The following is a 13615-nucleotide window of genomic DNA, read 5'->3' on the forward strand; positions in this document are numbered from 1 at the left end:
TTCAAAATTTTAGAGGTGTATTGAAATAGGAAGTTTTGTGAAGTAATCTGTTTCGTTTTGATTGATTTGTGATTTAAATAATAGATAATTCTTTGTTTAGTCTTGTAGATTGAGAAACATCTAAAAGTTTTGAAATTTTGTTTCTGTAGTATGCTTTTGGTGATTAGGTGACAATGTCGAGTTTATTTCGCAATGTTCTGAAAGTCCTAAAGGAAGTGTGATTTTGTATAGAGAATTATTGTGTATATGTAGTGCGATTACGTCTGTATTTGTGTTTTTTGCCTATTTCATCGATGAAATTGTTACTCTGAAAATGTATAGAGATGTATAGCTGTTGTGTGTTTTGATCATTATTAAAGTGGTAAGGTTGGTTGATTGAAAAATCATATTCAAATCCAGTTAGCAGTTTCAAACTGTTACTTTAGTGATTGTAAGTAGGATTAAATTTTGAAAAAAACGGCTGTTGTTTATATAGTCTTCGAAAAAATATTAGGTCGATTTTTTTTGCCTTTGCGAATTTATCTTTGATTTTGAATTTAATGTTTAGAGTATTGATTGTTTCTATTTAATTTGTAATGAATAGTTTTATGTCGTGTTCAATATCTGCTAACTGGAATATCTGATTGAGGGTTTTATTCTGTTCCATCGTTTTTGCAGTGATAATGGATAATTGAGTTTTGCCATAGTTGGTAAAGGTCGTGCATGGTTCCGTTGCTAGCTTACTTGAAATTTTGGTAAGTGGACGTTTGATCTGTAATGAATGAATTTCATTCCATGTATGAACGTTCATAGTGTTTGGTTTTGCTTCTGAATCGATTGAAAAATCTATTTCAAGGTTGAAATTTTTTGTTCTTTGTGCTTTCTAAATGAAGTGAGTTTGTGTACATTTTTTCTCAGTTGGGATTGATTTTGGTGTTGTTTGTTGTTATATATTGTTATTAGTTTTCTGAATGTCAGCGATATGTTGATTATAATTTTTTTGGTTGTTTGATCAATGTTAGATTCGGTAGAATTCGAGTAAGGATATTCATTTGGTTTTAGTTAGACTCCATTGGGATTTCAATTCGCGTTCTATTTTTTGAAAAACTAATAACTAATGTGATCTCGCTTTCATTTTTATAATCTGTGCTTTCACAGTGTAAATGAACTATTTGCGTATCTGAGGTTTCTGTACTATCTATTCCTGGTGGGCCCGGAGTTGTTTACTTGTAGTTTGTACCTGATTTATTTGTCGTTGATGTTTAGGTGTACTACTTACTTAGTTATGATTTCGTCTGTCTGGATATGGTGAATTGTTCAGATGTGGTGATTGCAATTTCATGGTGGTTGCTATCTTGGCAGCTATTTTTTCTATGTCTATAGTTTCAGGGAATCTGTTGTTTTAGTTTTTATTATATGATGTGTTTTTTGATAGTTTCAGGATCTTTTGTATGAATAATTCCAAATAATGTTGACTAAAATTTTTCTATTGCCGTTGTTTGAAGACTGTTTTGATCAATCGCTTGAATAACATCTGTTTCGAGAAGGTGAAAATGAGCGATTTCTATAATATTTAGAAAAATTTCTTTATTAGAGTTGGATCTTGAATAATTGTTTCTGTATTGATTATTTTGACTATTTGATCGACTATATCTTAATTTAAAATCATTTTGTGAATTTGTTCTTTCTGGGGATTGTCCACAAAAACTTCTGGAATAGGATGGTCGTGATTTTTAAATACTCTAGCTATATGCAAAAGGTTTTCTTGAATTCTTAGGATTTTGTATGTTTTTATTTGGTAATCTTTGGTCCTGTTCCATGTATTGGTAAAATAATTATTTGGTTCTCTGTGTTTTGCTGACCAATGTGATTTCACTTGTTGTTTTAATCTGCATTCGGCGATGCTAAGACCGTGTCTACGGCAATAATTACACCACTTTAAAATGAGGATATTCTTTTGAAATTTTAGTTCCTTTCGTATATGTTTAGGAATTGGTGACTTTTACTGCTAACTTATTGTCGGAGTCTTGGATGTTTTTAATGAGTGACGTTGTAGTCTGAATATCATTACCATAATATAGTTTTAGGTTTTCATTGTGATTTCAGCCTGTTCTTTTTTTTATTGCTTTTTTTAAAACTTTGTGTTAAGGTCATCATTAGAGTATCTGTCATTTTAGTGTTTTTATAATCTTGTGTTCTTAGAGAGCCTGCTTTTTGTACCAGAATTTCTATTATTACATCGAGTTGTTTTATTTTTTCATATGAGAGTCTACGAACTGCAATGCTTAAAATTCCTTGATGTTTTTTGTGCCTTTCGGAGTCGAACCTTATCAAAAATACTTGTGTAAGTCGTTTCTAATCAGAGTTTAGTTTGCGTTGGTAAAAGTGAAAACCATTTTTGAGCTACACCGTTATGTGTGGTTTGTATCAGTGCTTTAAGTCTAGGAATCCAATTTAAGTGAAGTGGTGTGTATTCATGGACTCTGAGTCTATAGTCAAAAATAGTTTAGTTTTCACAGCGTTTAGGTAATCTTCTACTGAGTATTCAGGTACCCTTTCCGGGGAAACGACGATTGGTTTGCTTGATGTTATAGATGAATCACCCATGATGTATGAAATTGTCGTCATTCGAAGAGATTCTGCTGTTTTTGGTATTTTTGTAAGATTTGTGAAACGCTTTTTGCTGATTTCATGTTGTTGTAATTAATCAACTAATGGAATTTCACTTCTCATTGAATCGGGGGGTTGATAGCCTTGAGTGTTCTTGTGGTATTGTGATTATCTGGTTGTACAAATTTTTGTCTTGTGTGGCATTGCTGTTGTGGTTGTCGTGGTCGTTGTGGGTTCATATAACGGTTCAAAGTTATTTGGTTGAACATTATCATCTGGTTGTTCTATATCATTCTCTTTGTATTTTCGTTGATTATAATCATACTCCTGTTGATTTCGATCAAAATTTTCTTCGTCCTCTAAACAGGGTGGCCACATTCTAGCGAACTGTTTATCATTCGATTTGTTTTTATTTTGTTGGAAAAAAAGATAGTTCTCAGTGCGATCTGTTTAAGACCTTCTATGTTCAGTAAAATTTAGAGAGTGAGATTTTTGTTTTTTTGCTGACTTTTGAGTTTAAATATGCTCCTGAGCTTTGCTTTGTTTTGTATCAAATGGTCGTGCTGTTGAATTGCTGATAGTAATATTGGTAAAATAATCGTAATTTTGGTTTGAAAAATTGTTGCCCAATTATATATTTTGGTTTATTAAATTGAAGTTTTTCTTGTCATTGGTCCGGTCTATACGTTTAATTATCCATTTGTGAAAGTTTTGGAACAACTGATGGTTTGACTGTTGATTGTAGTGTTGCTGATGGAAACGGAGTAATTTTTTTTGTGCGATGCCGTGATCATAGGGTGTATAGGCGAAATACTTATTGTGTTGTTTTGGAGTGTGTATAGGCAAAATATTTTGTTTTGTTGTGGGTTTTTTTTCAATTATTTATTTTTGTTTACAAAATACGATGGTGCTTGAATATCTTGTTGTGTTAGGTTCGTAGTTCCATTCAAATTGTCTGTGTATCTAAAAATGTTGAATTTACACTCTTATTGAATATCTTATCATAAAACATTGTGTTGTAATTTAAAACTGTGGTGCTTTTTGTTAAAGGAGTTTCTTTTAAGTTTTCTCTAACTATTTAAATGGCTGCAATTGTTGCACTGGAGAGATCATTTGGTATATCTAAACATAAAACGCGGTACTATTCTTGTCGAAACTTTTTCTTGCTTGTGCAACTAAATCTCAATTATGTTGAAAGTATTGTATATTAAACGTTGGATTCTTTGTGAATCGGCTTTGATTATTTGTGAATGTTCTATGTCAGTTGATGTTTAACGAATCAGTCTAAAAATTGTGAAAGAGATCAATTTCATTTTTTATGATTGAAGGTCGAGATGTTTGCGGGAGAGATACGTAAAATGTTTCGATTGTGTCTATTTTTGAAAAATAACTGTGAAAGATGGAGAAAACGTCTTTTTTGAAATTTGAGATTGCTTTTTGTGAGTTTTGGACGTTTTTAATACAATCCGTAAAAACATTTGAGAGATCTAATTCTATATAATCCGTTTGTATTCGGTTTGTTGGTTGATTGGTTGAAATTGGTGGTAGAACTTCGATAATGATTCTGCCATATTGTGAGGTTATTTGCATATTGTTAAATTTAGGGAGACTAAAAATGTGAAAAAAAACAAAAAGAAGAAAATTGTCTTTCTTGTTAAGTAAATATCTTAACATTTAGATAGTTGTTAAAATATCGTACCTGAGGAGGTGGTCAAGAATTTTTGCGAAAATGAGATAGACTTTTCGAAGTGAATAAAAAACTACGAAAAAAATGCAAAAATTATGAAGAGAAGGAGAAATATTTCAAAGGTGTCTATAATAAAAAATATACTGATTTGAAAAAAGATTGATAGAAGTGAAAAAAGTTTTGAGTTTATTATTTTGAGGAGTTGAACTGAGCGAGAAAGAAGCATTTGAGAAATGATTCGCTCTTGTCGAATTTTTTTTCCAAGGTCAACCCTGAGTTTGGTCGGATTTTTTATTGATTTTTGACAAGTGGGTTGTATATAGGCAATTTTTGGTGAGGAAAGTCTGAGGGTCTAAGAATGAGCTTTCTAGTTTTGTTTTTATTTATAGGATGATCAGGGGAATTCAGGAAATATTCGTACTTTAGGCTGTAAGATCATGTCTTATTTTTACTTTAGGCTAATTTAATATTTTTCGTTGAGGAGAATTTGGAGTGTAGATTTGGACAATGTTGTTGATCTTTGTACTAGTTGACAGGGGAGGGGTTATAATGTTTATATTTTGTTTATTTTGGTTGTCAAATATGAGGTTGTTGCTTAGTTTTGACCTGGAGGTATATGTTTGAAGTCTGCAAAGTGTCGGCTAAAGGAGTGGTGTCAGAACGAGGTGATGTTTAGATAGTGTCTGATTGACTAAAATTGAACTAGTTGTTCAAGAGTGTCAGCATGAATTTTAGAAAAGAGCAAAAAAATTTTATTACATTTTTTAAAGTCTAAAACTAATTAATTAGAAAGGGGTTTTGAAATTCAACCCTCTTTTATATTTTAGATTGTGGAATGAAAGTTTTATATTCTTTTCGTGGTTGACTTCTGAGTCGTAATGATTGTCCTTCTTGAATTTTTTTTTCGTTTCCTGTGATAAAATTTTTTTTCTATGTTTGATTTTTTTTGGTTTTTGAGGTATTTGTTTATTGATTATTTTTTGATAATTTCATTGGGTGTTTTTAATTTCTTTTTTTTGTTCTAATAATTGTGGTGAGAAATTTACATCAAGTTTTTTTGGTGATTATTTACATCAAGTTTTTTTCTGAGTTGTTGTGGACAACTTTCAGTCCTGTAAAGGATTATAACTGTGTTAGTTTGCGAAGAGCGTGTTCTTTTGGGTAGTATGGTAAAAGATTGTTTCTGTGTTGATTTATTTCCTTTTTTTTGAATCAATAATTTTATATGTTACATCAGTGGGTTTGTCAATAATTTGAATTGGTCCTTTTCGGATGGAATGTAACTTTTTGGATATCCTTTTTTGTGTTACAAAATTTGGTATTAGGACATAAGTTCCAATTTTTGGGTTTGAAGCTGGTGTGAATCGTGAATTTATAGGTGATTGAACATACTGTCTTTGTAATAGTTTTTTGGCTATTTTTTGATAAATTTCATTGCGTTTTTCATCTCTATTTAAACTCCATTCGGTAGTTGTGGCGGAGGCTAACTTTAAGATTTGTAGGTGATGAAAATGATATTCATCGTGTGTGTGTAATGGTAAAATTATAACAAATTGATTCTTTTGTAGGGTGGCAATAACCTTGTGTGTTTTTTGAGGAAGTTGCTGTGAACATTATTGGTTTAAGTGGTTTTTGATGAAAACCATTTCGTAAACTGATAGTCCTAAGGTTGTTTTTATCTGTGAATTATACGAGTTTTTTATTTTGAGGAGTTGAACTGAGCGAGAAAGAAGCATTTGAGAAATGATTCGCTCCTGTCGAATTTTTTTTCCGAGGCCAAACTTGAGTTTGGGCGGATTTTTTTTTGATTTTTGACAAGTGGGTTGTATATAGGCAATTTTTTGGTGAGGGAAGTCTGGGGCCTAAGAATGAGTTTTCTAGTTTTGTTTTTTATTTATAGGATGATCGGGGGAATTCAGGAGTTATTCGTACTTTAGGCTATAAGATCATGTCATTTTTTTACTTTAGGCTTTACTTTTACTTTTTTATTTAAAATTTTTTGTTGAGGAGAACTTGGAGTGTAAATTGGGACAATATTTTTGATATTTGTACTAGTTGATAGGGGAGGGGTTATAATATTTATATTTTGTTTTTTTTCGGTTGTCAAAAATGAGGTTGTTGCTTAGTTTTGACCTGGAGGTGTTTTAGTGTTAGTTTTATTTATGTTTGAAGTCTGCAAAGTGTCGGCTAAAGGAGTGGTGTCAGACTGAGGTCATATTTAGATAGTTTCTGATTGACTAAAGTTGAACTAGTTGTTCAAGAGTGTCAGACAGTTTATTATTTTTTTGAAACTCTAAAATATATTAATTAGAAAGGGGTTTTGAAATTCAACCCTCTTTAATTTTTTAGATTGTGGAATGAAAGAATTATAATCTTTTCGTGGTTGAATTCTAAGTCGTGATGATTGTCGTTTTCGAAATTTCTCTTTTGTTTCTTGTGATGAACTTTTTTCTTCTAATTTTCGATTTTTTCATGGTTTTTGAGATATTTGTTTTTTGCTTATTTTTTGATATTTTAGTCGGGTGTTTTTAATTTATTTTTTGGTTCTAATAATTGTGTTGAGCAATTTACGTCATGTTTTTTTGGTGATTATTGTCTGAGTTGTCGTGGACAACCTTAAGTCCTTTAAAGGAGTACAACTGTGTTAGTTCGCAAAGAGCGTGTTCTTTTGGGTAGTATGGTAAAAGATTGTTTCTGTGTTGAATTATTTCTTTTTTATTTGAATCAATAATTTTATATGTTACATCAGTGGGTTTGTCAATAATTTGAAATGGTCCTTTTTGGGTGGGTTGTAACTTTTTGGATCTTCTTTTTTGTGTTACAAAATTTGGTATTAATACACACGTGCCAATTTTTAGGTTTGTAGCTGGTGTGAATTGTGAATTTATAGGTGATTGAACATACTGTCATTTTAATTGTTTTTTGGCTATTTTTTGATAAATTTCATTGCGTTTTTCATCTCTATTTAAAATCCATTCGGTAGTTGTGCCGGAAGCTAATTTTAAGATTTGTGGGTGATGAAAATGATCTTGATCGTGTGTGTGTAATGGTAAGTTATAACAAAATGATTCTTTTGTAGGTTGGCAGTAACCTTGTGTGTTTTTTGAGGAAGTTGCTGTGAACCATTTTATAAAGTGATAGTCCTAAGGTTGTTGTTAACTATGAATTATACTCTAAGGGGAATAATCTTACATCTGTTGACCATTCAGTGTATTTTGTTCATTTCCAAATGTGATAAATTTGAGGTACTCTTGTAGTGAACGGTTCATGCCTTCGACTAAACCACTAGTCAATGGGACATGAGGCGTTCGTAGTTTGTGTTTAACATTGTATAGATGACATTATGTGATGTTTTCATTATTTATGAATTCAGTGCCATTATCGGTGACAAGGATTTCTGGTAATCCAAATGTTGCTATCCAGTGTTCGTAAAAAGTTGTATATGCATAAAAGGCATTACAATGAGGTACTAGGTTGAGTGCTACATAGTGTCTAAATGCATCAACTATAACCATTATATATGAGTTTCCTTCTGAAGAGGGTGATATTGGTCCTTTTGTATTAAGTGAGATTCTGTGGTTGAAAGATAAAAATTGTCCTTTAAAATCTTGTTTTTCTTCTATTCGTTTCTGATGTTGAAATTTTGTTGAAATTCTGTTGAAGAGGGTGATATTGGTCCTTTTGTATCAAGTGAGATTCTGTGGTTGAAAGATAAAAATTGTCTTTTGAAATCTTGTTTTTCTTCTATTCGTTTCTGATGTGGGTATGGTTTTAAATAACTGGCATGTTATGTAATCGTTACATAATACTTTGATCCAAGTCGGTGCATTTGGAAAATAAAGATTTTGAGTGAGTTTTTTCTGATCCTGCATGTCCTTTTCTATTTAAGGAATGAGACATGTGAAATGCTAGGAGTATCATACTCAGTGCTAAATAGGGTACTTTTAATTCAGGTGATTGGTATTCTAAAATATTGGTATTCTCGTTTATAGATGTATTATTAAATTTTCTGAAGTATCTAAGAAGTGTTTTGTTTCCAAGAATTGTGATATCTGCTTTTATGGTTTTTGTTTCATAATTAAGCCAAGACTTTAGTTGTCTAAAGACTGGGTCAAGATTTTGGTCTTTTTGTAGTAGCTCAAGTGTCAATGATGAAAATGCTATGGGTTTGAACGTAGAGTTTTCTAAAAAATCTACTTCGTAGTGATTAATTTGGCAATCTAGATATAATGGAAAGTGTTGTAAAATATTTATTTGTGCATTATCAACCCCAGTTTTTGCTGCATATTTGCATTCTAAACGTGGTGATGTTTCGTCTTTTGCAAGAAAAAACTTAATATTTTGGGATATTTCTACTGTTGTTTTTCTTATTATTAGTTCAGGTGGTGTGTTTCGACTGAGTGTGCCTGGCAAGGCAAGATTTTTTCCTGCAGTCCAAACTATAAGTAACTTTGAGAATTTCATTGAAATTAATTGAAATCTATAAACTCTATGGTTTGGACATGAGTTTTGTGTATACAGAAAAATTATAGGTTATGATCTGCAAATAGATTTGTTGAATATTTTGATCCAAGTATTTAAAAATCATACTCTGTGAGAGTATATTTTATAGCTGTGCATTCTCTCATAAATGTGGAGATTCTAAGTTAAGCTTGTGTAATTAGTCTTGCGTTTGCTGAAATAAGATTCATTTTATTTTTTCATCTGTGTGATTGTAATAATGCTGCGCCGATGCCGAAACATAGCACACAGCATAAAAGGGTTGGTCTTGATCTGAAAAAGTTTTTGATATTTGTTCAGTGAGGATTGTTTTTATTTCTTCAAATCGTTTCTGATGTTCTGTTGAGCATTGAAACTTTTTTGTTGTCTGAGAATGTTATAAAATGGTCTTAAATATAATTAATGGATTTTCTTAAATATAATTTTCTTAAATATTCTTAAATATAATTAACGGAAGTTTTATGATTGCATCTAGGCAAGATTTTAATGGAGTGATTGTATTTCCTTCAATAATATGTCCAAGACATTTTACACGAGCGAGGAAAAAAATGTGATTTGTCTGGGCTGCTTTCATGTTTTCTCTAAGTAATATTTGGTGGTATTTGTCCAATACTTTAAACGTTTCGTGTTTTAATTGTGATTGCGTGAAAACATCGTCTAAATATGTTATGACAACTTCACTGAGAATGCGTGGTCAAAAAATTTTAATCATAAGTGCTGAAAATGCTGCTGGTCCTGTGGAAATTCCACAGAAAAGTCTATTAAATTCGTTTTATTGATATCCAATAACGAAATTGTGTTAAGCGTCGTGATTGTTCATCTAGTAAAGTTTGATTGTATGCGTTGTTCATGTCTCAGCTGTTGTAAAGCATTTTTCGTTTATTTTTGTGAGATAACTTGAATTGGTTCTATGGGCCAATTACATTTAGATACATCAATGAGGGAATTGAGGTATCTTGCGTCTAAAACGATGTTAAACGATTCTCCCTTAGACAGAATAATAACGGGATTTATGAATGTGTTTCCTTTTGGTTGTTCTTCTTCATTTACTGGAGAAATGATTTCGTACTGCCCTAATATGTCTAGTAATCTGTTGACATTATCCTGTAAGTGAACTGGAACTTTATTTGCTCGTTGTTGTTTGAAAAATGCGTCAAGTTTCAGAGGTAGATGTAGTGATTAATTTGTTATTCCAACCTCGAATTTAGATGTAGCGTGAACCATTGGGTATTTAACTAGTAGATCTGCTAGTTGTTCAAATTCTTTTTGTGTAATTTGAGAGTGTTGAACACAATAATTGTAAGGAATTTTTGTTGTTCAGTGGTATGTTTCGATATTAGAAATGTTGGTTCAAAATAAGGTGTTTTTGCAAAGTATTCACTGTTTCATTTTTTATCGTTTTTCATATTATTATTGAGAATTCTTCATTAAGAATTGTTGATTGACATATATCTAATATTTTCAAAATGTTACTTTTTACTCTATCTGCCATTTCTTTTTTTTGGAGAAATTATTGCATTTGTTTCACAATAACCTAAAAGTCCTAGAGGTAATGTTATTTTATATGGAGAATTATTGTATACGTGTAAAGAAATTATAATTGAGTTTGTGTTTTTTTGTATTTTTAATTGATGAGATTGTTACTCGAAAAAACGTATGAATTGGCTTGAACTCAAGGTTTGACATTTATATTTGTTGTTTGTTTTGTTCCATGTTGTATTGGTGGACTTGACTTATTGAGAAGTTATATACATACCTGCTAGTGGTTTCAGGTGTTTTCATTCTTGGTTATATAAAGGGTAGAATTTGGAGAAAACAAGGTGGTTGCTTATTTAATCTTTGAAAGAATGTAAATGATGTGTTTTCCATTTTTGTACATTTATCTATTATATGTATTTTGCATTTTCCTTTTCATTTGTATTTTGCATTCTTAATGTGATCTCAGGAAAAACAAGAGGGATGGTGCCACGAGGAAGCAAGATACAGTCAGTAATCTCAGTGGCGGGTCATCAGGTAATCAAGAACCTAAGCGATCCTTCGGAGTTCACCTTGATGCACTTGGATATTTACGCGGATTATCTGAGACAGGCTGAGCCACGCACTGAGTCGAGAGCCGAGCGAGCGTTGTTAATGACGGGTGGCACTCGAATAGAGAAACTTCACGGGCGCTACGTGGAAGTCTACGGACCATATCAAGTGATGTTAAACCTGGATGGGATTAGTACTTATACGAAGTGACCAAACAGGATAGGTATATTTAGATCAAGAAGAACTGAAGGTTGGTAGAATTGGTCATGACCGGTGGTCAGTGTAATGCCGATAAAGACATGGCAAAGAATGGGCTTCACAAGAGAGGACCTACTACCAACTAATTTAAGATTGGCAGCCGATAACCCGGGAGCGATCTTTGTGGTCGGGAGATCACAGATAACAGTCCTCCACATGGGAGGACAAAATTTCTGGACGAGGTTTCTCGTGGTGGAGAACCTGGACGATTCGGATCAGTTCATTTTTGGGCGCAAATTCTTCAGGAATTTCGACGTGATGATCGACCTGAATGATGGACTGATTAGGATTTAACCCAGACAGGAAGTATGTTAAGAGACCGGTAAGCAGAATAAAAACTGATGAAAAAAGATACCAATTTTTTTAGACAGAAAAATAAAATTACAGCCCACGCAGGCAGTAGTAGCTATTTTTAGGATAAAAAACTTAATCTCATTGAGCGATAGTGAGCAGATTTGCTTGGAACCCAACCCAAACTGTAAAAGTTCAGTGGTTTCAGGCCGGAGTTTTCTGTAACATGAAACGGGCTGTGTGGGAGTGAATTGTGGAATACACTGGACACAACGGTTTCAATCCAGCGTGGAAGGAAACTTGGCTACGCTTTGCCGATGAGAACGGATTATAAAGAAACAACGAACTTGAACAAGTTCCATATAAAGGATTGTCCCTTTCAGGCGGATAACAATTTGATCTTAGAAAGCATTAATGAATTGAAATCTTTGAATTAAATGTTTTCAATGAGATCCAAGACGGATGACGAATTGTCGAGTTGCTCGATTTTTCCGGAACACCTTTTGTCATATGAATTAGAGTCTGACAAACCAGTTTTGCCAGAGTTAGAGCACTTGAGAGGAAAGATAGGTGTGGGAGAGTTCAAGTCGCTAAAGGAAGTTTTAAACCGGAACACGAACGTTTTTTGAAAACTTAAGGCGGATCTTGGTTGTTCTAATTTCATTGATCACGATATAGATTTAGAAGAAGGCGCCGTTCCCCACTAGGAGGGCGCAAGGCGCATGACACCACATAAGTTGGAAGCGTGTCGAGCGGAAACAGAAATGATGCTCGAATACGACATAATAGAACCCTCAAAGTCATCTTGGGCTTGTGGAGTTGTCATGGCTAAAAAGAAAGGGGTACAGCTAACATTCTGTTGCAAATTTTGCTATCTGAACGCGGTGACCATAAAAGACGCTTACCCAATACCTCGCGTAGACGAGAGCCTCTAGAAACTAGGCGATGCCAAGTTTTTCACTACACTGGATCTGGGTTCAACCTTCTGACAGGTTCCTCTGCGGAACAAGGACAGAGCGAATACTGGATTTTCATGGGAATTGGGTTTGTTCTAGTAGAAGAGGATGCCCTTTGGCTTGTGCAATGCCACGGCGACCTTTCAAAGACTGATGGCTCAGGTTTTGACCAAGATAACGAAGAAGTAACCGAATCTCGTGATGTGCTACGTGGACGCCATGGATTATCAGGCAGAGTAATACTTATGGCAGACATTCTGGAGCGCTATACCTAGTAGCATCGACGTTGGCGCCGATGTGCAAAAGCCAATACCCAGTACACATCGTAGCATTGGATGTAAAGAGTACAAGGGCGATCGTGGATCAAGCCTTTTCAGTGCCAAAATGTGTAGGACGTGCAAGGATGTAGGAGAAATCTTACGAATTGCTATGTAAGATGTTTGCTGCAGTTCCAGGAGGAACTAAAGATGAGTTAGAACCGATACTGGGAAATAAGTTCATGTGATCTGCTAGTGGGAACCTCAGTGATTTTGAAAAACACAAACAGAGAGGATCAACAGCGACGCATTATAATGCAGTAGACGAGAATGGTGAAATCCACCGAGTGATGATGGAAGTGGAACCACTACTGGAAGCGTCGGGGAAAGGAAATTGGAGAAGCATCATGTTGACACATGATTAGTTCCCGTGCCATTGTTTGCTACGAACATGGTGGTATACCGGGCGAAGTAATTTGGTGTTGATCTGGGACTCTGGTCAGCTGCTCTCCATGGGTTTACCAGACTCATCACAAGTCGTAACGATAGTGATAGTTGGAGCCAAATCGATGGCTGGAAGCTCATCTTAAAGCAAAAAATTGACCAAAGAACAGTTGGAGGAACTGTATTGTCCAAAAGATTTAGATCTTTTTGAGACAACGTGCAAAATCTTGAACATTCCGATGCAATCGAACAAAATATGGGCCAGAAGGCGACTGATGCCATGGTTCAGAGCCAACATGACTGCCTGGTTTCACGAGTAGGCCAAGAAGCACAAGTCGGAGCACAATAGAAAGTACAGGTCGTATCAGATGGACGTAGGATCGGGAGCTTTCAAACGAGCTTTTGTAACGCATCGGAATGCAGTAACAACCGCAGTGAAGAGATCGTCAAGGACAAATGGTTGTCAGGGGAGCGAAAGAGAAGAAATGTTAATGGAAGACCTGGAGAGAATGTGGCGTTGTGCCTCCACAGCAGCTTCTGCAGGAAGGGAAACTAGTGTAGACCCTCTACCTTGTTGCAAACAAAGGGTAGAAGAGCAGAGGTGT

The sequence above is a fragment of the Symsagittifera roscoffensis genome, chromosome 2 (assembly GCF_963678635.1).
Source record: "Symsagittifera roscoffensis chromosome 2, txSymRosc1.1, whole genome shotgun sequence".
Classification (NCBI taxonomy): domain Eukaryota; kingdom Metazoa; phylum Xenacoelomorpha; order Acoela; family Convolutidae; genus Symsagittifera; species Symsagittifera roscoffensis.